We start from the raw sequence: 10,030 nt of genomic DNA on the forward strand, positions 1-10,030 counted from the left end.
CCCAGGGACATTGCTGAGGGTCTACTGTGTGCAATCTGGGCATTTTACATGTATTATGTCTACTTGAAGGAAATTATCATTCTGGTCCTCATTTCACTGTTGGAAGGAATCCAACCCTGGTTTTCTGACTTCCATGCCCCAGGTCTCCCTTTTACCCAGCCTCCTGAACTCCTGGGATAAGGGGCCTTAGCCCAGTGGACACTTGGTCCAGCTTTCCTACCACATGCTTAAATTTTAATGCCCCAAATACCCCAACTTTAGCAATGTTTGCCAAAGCACACCTCTCTTGTGACCTTTTTCCCTTGGCCTGACCACCAGGCCCTTGTCTCTCATGAGAAAGTGAAGCATCCCAAAACTCCTTGAAAGGGGAGGCTGGAAAAGTGTTCACAGATGCAGGAAAGTGGGAGGGACACCTGGCACTGTTTTTTGTTTTTTGTTTTTTTTTTTTTGACTGAGCCTTGCTCTGTCACTCATGCTGGAGAGCAATAGTGCAATCTCAGCTCACTGCAACCTCCACCTCCCAGGTTCAAGTGATTCTCCTGCCTCAGGCTCCATGTTGGCCAGGCTGGTCTCGAACTCCTGACCTCAGATGATCTACCCACCTTGGCCTTCCAAAGTACTGGGATTACAGGCGTGAGCCACCGTGCTTGGCCAGCTGTCATACATTCTTTCCTTGTTTTCAGATTCTCTTTTGTTTCTGGCTGTTGGGGACTTCCCTTCTTTTAGGCTGGCTCTGCATATATTTAAAGAGATTCTGATTACATTTTACCAACTGTGTCTACATGACTATGGCAGGAGGTGTTTCAGGTTATAGAATCTGCCTCTGTGACAATAGGGGGTCCCTTTTCTGTTGTTTACGTGATGAAATGTTGGGTTTTGTGTAATGTATAATATTTTACACTTTTAGGTAAACTCAGATGCCTCTGATGGATTCGAAATAACCAGATATATTTCTGAATTGCTTCATATGGTATGTAAACATAAGGTTTTGTAAAATAATATGTTTTTCATGCTCTTTTATTGCTACTCTGACCAGACCCTTATCTTACTTATAAAATATATATTTTTCTCATCATGCTTATATGGTACAGAAAGAGCTAAGCCCCAGAAATACTGTTAATGAGAGGGAGATCAGGACCCAGACAGTCTTGGTTTATAACTTGCAGCAGGGCTATCTGCTCCCCTGAGAGCCCAATTCTCCATATCAAGGCATTGCAGAAGTCAAATTAGTAGTCAGCAGGCAGCTTGGGAGCACATATACAAAGCAAAGGAGATTGGATGCTCCTGGGAGAACAAGCGTGGTTTGGCACAAAGCAGGTGCTGAAGAAATGTCTCAGGAATGGAACCCAATCAGGTTCCTACCCCACTGGAGAGCAGACACAATATCCTGGCAACCTAGAACCACCAGATACAGCCTCTCTTCTTCAAACAGTCCTGGAGAAATACAAAATATTACGACTTCTTTCCCCTTTTGGATCTTCCAACCCCGCTATTTGACTCCCATGATTGGAAGCTACAAACTGGCCTGCAGAGGAGTTTCTAAAATTGGGAAATCTAAAAATATTTAGAAATTGGGAAACTTCACCTCAAGGTACAAAGTTTCAGCATTTCCAGGAAGATAGGAACATGTGGCAATTCAGGGCTCACATTCCCACCTGGCCTAGGCCTGCGGGGCAGCTGGTCCTTGAGGGGAGAATTTGCTCTTTACGCTCCCTGCCACCTGCTTCGGCCTTGCTACTAATCAGTTCATCACCTTTCAGTGGTCTCCTGCCCCAGTGACACATTCTGGACATTGGGGTTATATTTGGGCATTTTCCAGCCTACCATCCACAAAACACATACGAAACATCTCTTAGGGTGAGTCACTGTGACAGATATTTTTAATTGATCCTCACTAATTCCATTTTCAAAAGGGGCCTGTTTCTAAATGGAAACTCTTACATACTGATAACTCCCTAATTTGTCTAAAGAATTTAATGACTCAGATCAGAAAGAATTCTGCTTATAGGTGACCAGGGCAAGCTTAAGCCAATTTTGTTTCACAGATGAGCTATGGTAATAATAAATACACAAATAACTAACCTTTAGTATATACTTACTGTGTGCCAAGTGCTATCCTAAGTAATCTCACTCAATCCTCACAAAGCCTTAGGAGTTAGCACTTCGATTATCCTTATTTTACAGTTGAAAAACCTGAGGCACAGAAGGTGGGTCAGGAGGGAGGAAGCAATATAGCTAGAATTCAAACCTAGCAGCATGACTTCAAGCCCAGTGTCTTAACCACCTCACATAACTGCCTCTAATGCAAAGACCCCTCACGAAGGTCAGAAGTTTCACAAACACTGCCTTAAGTCTCGTAGCGAACTGGGAGGCCCCACAGAGCAACCTGGCTGTGCATTAGACTCACCTGAGGAGCTTTTAAAACATACCCAAGCTTGGCTGGGCACGGCGGCTCACATGTATAATCCCAGCACTTTGGGAAGGTGGGAGGTGGGAGGATCACCTGAGCCTAGGAGCTCAAGACCAGCCTGGGCAACACAGCGAGACCGCATCTGTACAAAAAATTAGCCAGCTGTGATGGCATGTGCCTACAGTCCCAGCTACTCAGGAGGCTGAGGTGAGAGGATCGCTTGAGCCCAGGAGGTCAAGGCTGCAGTAAGATGTGTTCACACCATTGCATTTCAGCCTGGATGACAGAGCGAGACCTTGTCTCAATAAAAAAAAAAAAAAAATTGTTTTTAATTTTTTTTAAAAAGGCCAAGCTTGAAGCAAATACCATAACGGGGTAACATTTGGGAAATCTAATGAAGGGGAAATGAGATATCTTTGTACTATTCTTGCAACATTTCTGTAAGTCTGAAATTATGTCAAGATAAAAAATTAAAAGAAAAAAGAATGAATTAGAATAATATTCATTGACCTGGAAGGATTTCTGCAGAAATTATTGTGTTCATAGTAGGATCCAGAAAAGTATGTGTTTTGTGATCCTGCTTCTGTAAAACAAACATTAACAAAATCTGTCCACACACACCCATTCACGTATACACATACGTCTGTATGTCTTTATGTGATGACAGAATAAAACATGCATGATACATTTTTAAAAATCCCATAGCCAACCCCCACCAGAAGTTCTTCTCAAATTGTTTAGGAGTAGAACCTGGTCCTGGGTACTTTCTTTGAAAGTTTCCTAGATCAGGGTTCTTAATGTTGCCACACATTTGAATCACCTGGGAAGCTCTGAAACAGCCTGATAGCCAGGTGACAGCCCAGGACAAGTAAATCAGACTCACTGGTAATGGAGTCCAGGTACGGGTGTTTTAAAATTCCCAAGGGGATTCCAATGTACAAGTTTGAGGACCAGGCAGGGTCCTTGGAGCAGCCAGAGTTGAGAATCACTCCTGAGGAACAAGGGAACTCATGTGTGTAGCCCTACTATGTGATAGGCCTTTGACATCCACTTTAATCCTAGGGATAGCCAGTGAGGTAGGAACTCCCGAGGAAATAGAGGCTGCCCCCAGAGATCAGATAGCCTGCCAGAGGTCACAGAGCTAGGAGAAGGCAGCGCACACTCTAACCGCATCATCCACTGGGCAGTTTGACAGGAAGCAGGGAGGGGAGTTGTTTTGGGAAGACTTCATTGACTCTCAATCTCTCTTCTCCAAGACCACAGGGGTTGAAATTCATCTAATGGAGATTCTTTCCTTTGGATTCTTCTTTTAGGAGCTGTTAAAAACAGTAACGGGCCAGGCATGGTGGCTCACACCTGTAATCCCAGCACTTTGGGAGACTGAGTCGGATGGATCACAAGGTTAGGCATTCAAGACCAGCCTGGCCAACATGGTGAAACCTCATCTCTACTAAAAATACAAAAATTAGCTGAGCATGGTGGTGGATGCCTGTAATTCCAGCTACTCAGGAGGCTAAGGCAGAGAATTGCTTGAACCCAGGAGGCAGAGGCTGTAGTGAGCCGAGATCACGCCACTGCACTTCAGCCTAGGTAACAAAGTGAGACTTCACCTCAAAAAAATAAAAAATAAAAATAAATAAATAAAATAAATAGTTGTGAAGGGAGTTGCATGTTAATAGGATCTTGATGTCTGCACAATGAGTGCTTGATATTTGGAAAGGAGGGGAAAGTCAGAAAGATGCTCAAATGTGGGACAATAATCTAATTTAAGGGGGTAGGTCTGATCTTTTGTCATTTTCCTGCTCAAAATCCCTCCGTTCACCAGCCTCATCCCAGGCCTTATTGAAAGTTTCAGGTGTGGCCAGGCATGGTGGCTCACACCTGTAATCCCAGCACTTTGGGGGGCCGAGGCAGTCAGATCACTTGAGGTCAGGAGTTTGAGACCAGCCTGGCCAACATGGTGAAACCTCGTCTTTACCAAAAATACAAAAATTAGCCAAGCAAGGTGGTGGGCACCTGCAATCCCAGCTACTTGGGAGGCTGAAGCAGGAGAATCACTTGAACTCAGGAGGCAGAAGTTGCCGTGAGCAGAAATCATGCCACTGCACTCCAGCTTGGGTGACAGGGTGAGACTCAGCCTCAAAAAAAAAAAAAAAATAGAATGTATGATAGCTGATGCTTCAATTGCCCTAGGAGGAGTCCTTGATTTCAATAATCCAAGGGCTTAGCCTCCGTGTTCACCCCCAAGGAGGACCAGAAAAAGAGTTCCCAGTCCCATGCAAGTCAGGAATGTGCCACTGAGAGCCACCTGCAGAGCTGGGACACCCCATAGCTGCTGTAGTTCAAGGGCAAGTGGACGAGAAACAATCTGCCCACCAGGACAGGTGGCCGGCACAGCAGCCTGGCAGTCTTAGTCTGTCTGGAATCTGGGTAGAAGTGAAAAGCATTCAGTGAAAAAATTGTGACAGAGGCCTGCACCACAGCTGCATTTGGGCGTTTCAGTTCGCCATATCTTAAATGGATCCAAAATACCTAAAATGAAAATTACTGTGAAAAATTGTTCCTGGTCTAAAATAATCCTGGGTAACCCAGAAGAAACAAATGAGAAATGGCTCCGAGGGGATACACCTTCAATCAAGTCCTTGCAATATTCCCACGGAAAGCCTCCTGAATTGAGCTTGTGATTCAGAACTATAAAGAATTGATCAATACAAGGCCACAGTGCACTCATCACACTCAAGAATCAGCAAACTCCCAGCAGGGCTCAACCACCAAGAACTGAAGATAATCCATCAGTCTGATAGAGCTGATAGAGATAAGCAAATTTAAAATAATTCAAATATAAAAGAAGGACACAAAACAGACACTATGAAAAGAGAAAAGCATCGTGAAAAAGGAATCAAAGCCTAGAAATGAAAATTACAGTCCCTGGAATTACCATGTGCCTTTGAACTATGTATGGACAAGTTAGAGAACTGAATAGACATGGAGCTGAAAAGGAAATGTTTTTAATCAGAAAGTTCAGAAGGAAGCCCAGAAATAAAGAAATGTTAATAGAAAATAGACCAAAGAGGTTAGGAGACATGGAGGACATGAGACTACAACATATTGCTAGTTCCAGAGAAAATGGGGAAGGGGAACAGATACTCCAAGAGATATTGCCTGAGAATTTTGTAGAGTTGAAATGCATCAATCCTCAGTTTGAGGGAGCACAGCAAGTTCTGAACAAGATAAGCCAAATGAATGGATTTTTTCGTACTGAATTCTCACACTGCAAATTACAATTTCTTTCTTCTCGTTTCTTTCAAAGTGTCAAAAAAACTCCTTATAATAAAAAAAATTAAAATTGTATTTGTTGTAACATCCTAGTTGCTGGGGGTGGGTGTGGTAAAATCATTTATTTGCAGGATTTGGCGTAACAGAAATCTGCAGAAACAGGAGAGTCGGCGCAATGGCTCTTTGGAAGATATCTAGGAGGCTCTCTGTGCCGACCACACCCTTCCTTTCAAATTTATCTTTCGTGCTTCTTTTCTGAAGTTTTGTGTCTGTAGGGTACAGGCAGGAAACAGATGGCCCACTCAAACTGGGAAAGAAGGAAGTTTAAGAAAGAGACTGTTTGCACAGACATGGGCAGGGTGTAGGGGAAACCATGGATGGCGCAGCTCTGGGGTCCAGCAATGGTGAGAAGCCATCACCAACCCTGCCAGGAGAGAGCAAGAAGAGGGGGTGAGCTGGAACCCAGAGAGCCAGCTGTGTGGAGGGGGTTGGGTGTGGCAAGAGCTGTGGCCCTCTGAAGGGCCCTGCAGCCAACCTGCACGGCAAGAACCGAACTCCAACAGACATTTGTCCACAGAGTCCTGGTTTGCTCCCATCGTTCTTTCTCAAAAGTACCACAGTTTGGACAATAAATGGGTTGATCACTCATACAAAGGTGCCTGTTGGTACAGTCCATACGGAACAGCTTTCTGACAAAGCAAAGCAGGGGAGGTTGGAGAGTGAATTGGGGGTCAGGGGAGTAATGGAAAATATTCAGCATGAACATCTACTGCTCAGCAGTAAATGTCTTTTTGTTTTTTGTTTTTTTGATACAAGGTCTGGCTCTGTCACCCAGGCTGGAGTGCAGTGGCACGATCTCGGCTCACCGCAACCTCTGCTTCCCCAGCCCAAGACATCCTCCCACTTCAGCCTCCTGAGTAGCTGGAACTACAGGCGTGCACTCCCAGGCACAGCTTAGTTTTGTATTTTTTGTAAATATGTGGTTTTACCATTTGCCCAGGCTGTTCTTGAACTCCTGAGCTCAACTTAACTGAGCCTGCAGCAGTTACTGAATGTCCAAGAGAACAGTGGCAGCAGTGGGGGGTGGCAGGGGCACAGAGGAGCAGGGGGATTCTTCTTGACAAGAAACTGTTAGATTCCCTCTTTAGATTTTCGCTAAGGAAGACGTGGCTTGTGGTCACAGGGGTGAATTTAGGCTTCTGAGCCGGGAGACATTGAATCTGCCTGCCTCGGCTGCCTGCCTCCCAAAGTGCTAGGACTACAGGCATGAGTGCTAGGGTTAAAAAGACCAGCTATGTCTTTCTAATTAAACCAGCTTTATTGAGATATAATTCACATACCATAAAATGCACTCTTTTAAAGTGCAAAATTCGGTGAGTTTTAGTATATTCACAGTTGTGCAACTATCACCACAATCAATTTTAGAACATTGTTATCACCCCTCAAACCAACCCGCTACCTATTAGCAGTCATTCTCCATTTCCACACAACCTCCCTTGTCCCTAGCCCTACGTAACCACTAATCTACTCTGTCTCTATGGATTTGCCTATTCTGGACGTTTCATGTAAATGAATCATACAACATGTGGCCTTTTAAAATCTGCTTTGTTTCACTTAGCATAGTGTTCTCAAGGTTTATCCATGCAATAGCGTGGATCGATACTTTATTTTTTTTATGGCTGAATAATGTTTCACTGTCTGGTTATATCACATCTTGTTTATTCATCAGTTGATGGATATTTGAGTTGTTTCTACTTCTTGGCTGTTACTAATAGTGCTATGAACACTTGGGTGAGTTTCTGTGTGGGTATGTTTTCAATCCTCTTGGATATATACCTATAGTGGCATTGCTGGGTTCTGTGGAAAATCTATGTGTATCCTTTTGAGGAACTTACAGAGTGTTTTCCCATAAGTGGTTTTTTATTTCTTATGATTCATAAGGTTTTTTACATCATGAAATAACTGGTAGAGTCATTGTCCATCTATTTGTAACAGTTGACACCATCCATCCACACGAAAAGATTGGCTGCTGTAAGTTCCCCAAATAGTCATTGGTGGTGTGGTAAATCTCTCCATTCCCTAGATTTGGACACATAGCAGATTTAGCAGATTTAGCAGATTGTTTATTGAGTCTTCAAATAGCATGATTTTAAAGATTTTAAAATTCATTTTGGAATAAACCATTGTTTAGATGTTTCTAGCATTAAGACACTTGGGCAAACAAAATCTTATTGTCGTCAATTATAGTCTGACTATATGTCAGTCTCTTGTAAGTTTGGCTAGTAGGAGTCTGTCACTGAGAGCTTAACTCTGGATTTGCTGGCAGAGCCAAGATTCTGTACCTTGCACTGCAAGCTTTGTGTGTATTCTGGTTTGTTTGGAAAACAAAGTATATTAAATGGCACTGGAATTAGGCAGACATTGGGGAAAGATGTTGAACACCAGCAGTTTGGCATCTATCGTCTTTGCTCTGTCCACTTTATACATTTAAGTAACCAGGGTGGCTCAGAGCTTACTCCCCAGAACAACTCTACCAGATTGCCTGCAATTTCAAGAGATTTTACCTGAGCAGACAGCAGATTTTCTTCTCCTAGGTCTTCAGCTTTTCTTTGAAATCAACAACAGAGACAACAACATGGGAGACTATTTTTAATGGGGGCAGTGTGTAAGATGGAATGGGCATGGGGTTTGAAGTCATAGAGACTTAAGTTCGAATTCTGGTGTTTCAATGTTTCAGCTGTGTCTGTTAGCAAATTACTTGACTGGCCCATCCCATTGCATAAAATACAAAATGTAATGCTCATTTCAAAATCTTGAGAATTAGAGCTAATATGGTTACTGAGCTTAGCTTGCAGCAGTTACTGAATGCCCAAGAGAACGGTGGGGGCAGGGGCAGAGGGGCAGGGGGATTCTTTTTAACAAGAAACTGTTAGATTTCCTCTCTAGATTCTCACTAAGGAAGGCTTGGTTTGGGCTAATAGCAGTGAATTTAGGCTTCTGAGCCAGGAGACATTTAATCAATTGTTTCAAAGCAGTTCTGTCTTGTTTACTTTTAATAATGGGTTTGTTTGCTTTTAATAATAAGAACCAGCCCCAGCCCTCCTATTTTCTGAAGGTTGTGAGCAGATGGAGGCTTGTGACCTGGAGTTCAGTGGTAATCTTTCCAGCCACAAGTGGCCAGCGGCCACAGGCAACAAGTGAAAACAGGTTGTGTACAGGGAACCATTTCATTTGCAGGGTGTAATGCTATTTACCTGGGATCCTATCCAGCAGCTTCAAAGGTGGTGGCAGCCATTACCCAACTAATGAGCACCACACCTCCTGGCTCCCTGTCCTCAAGGCGGGAAGGTGCTGTGATGCACATCAGGAGATGGAGGGAAAAGAAATGACTTGTCCACCTGAGTGGCAGGTGAGTCACATAGCTTCTCTGGGCCTCACTTTCCTCATTTGTAAAATGAGAGGATTGGTCGCTTCCGGGTGACGTCTTCCATATGAGTCTGGCTGACCGGTAGTCCTGATTTTAAGCTCTCTCTGGGTTCTTTGTCTGTTTTAGATATCTAGACGTATATATCTATCTCTGTGTGTATGTGTGTGTTTATGTGTTGCAGAAACAGTTGGGAAAAGACATTAAGGAAGGGATGGTGCTGTTGGCTCCAGGCAGTGACTCAAGGAGGCATTCATGGTGAAAGAAGAAAGGCCTTTCTCAGGTGATACTTCATCTTCCCCCATGTGCTCTGATGCCCCATCCCCGCCTTGATGTGTCTATAAATACAAACAGCAGGAAGCCCGCATCACTAGGCAAAGCAGGTGGCCGCCACCCATTCTTCTTCCCAATGGCCACTGGGACAGTTCCTTTCCCCCAAAACTTGTTGTTTATATTTATTTTACCCTAAAGCTATTTTAATATAAACCTGTTGAAATAGGAGAGGGCTTCTCATACCTCCACAGACATGTATTTTCTAGAACAAATTCAAGACTAATCATAAAATGAAAACAGATTTCGACAAAGTTGTTCTTTATAATCTAAATTTTTTTCTGACAGGCAGCTTAATACTTCAAAGGGCAACCCATTCCTTTATTGGTTATAACTAATTGTTGGAGATTTTCTTTAGCGCGAGTTGAAATTTTTCTTCCCTTGTCAAAGTGAAGGAAGGGCCTTGTATACAAGGAAGGGCCTTGTATAAAGGACCTATCATCAAGGTACCATCTCTCTTTAAACTTTAACTCCCAGAGGAGAAATACCTATAGCCACACAATTCATGTACTTTTTAGTCATTGGATCTCTAGGACTATTATCATTATAGAAACTATTCTAATGTAATAATAATTTGAAAACTGGATTTT

General features: G+C 43.3%; 1 long non-coding RNA gene across 1 annotated transcript; it reads left to right on the top strand.

Moving 5' to 3' along the window:
• The first annotated feature begins 8,655 nt into the window (after positions 1 to 8,655).
• LOC103887099 lies at positions 8,656 to 9,781 on the top strand. Its single transcript, XR_002523971.2, has 2 exons — positions 8,656 to 9,095; positions 9,295 to 9,781. It is a non-coding gene; the product is annotated as an uncharacterized LOC103887099 (long non-coding RNA).
• The last annotated feature ends 249 nt before the right edge of the window (positions 9,782 to 10,030 follow it).

This window comes from Papio anubis, chromosome 8 (genome assembly GCF_008728515.1).
Source record: "Papio anubis isolate 15944 chromosome 8, Panubis1.0, whole genome shotgun sequence".
NCBI classification, from domain to species: Eukaryota; Metazoa; Chordata; class Mammalia; order Primates; family Cercopithecidae; genus Papio; species Papio anubis.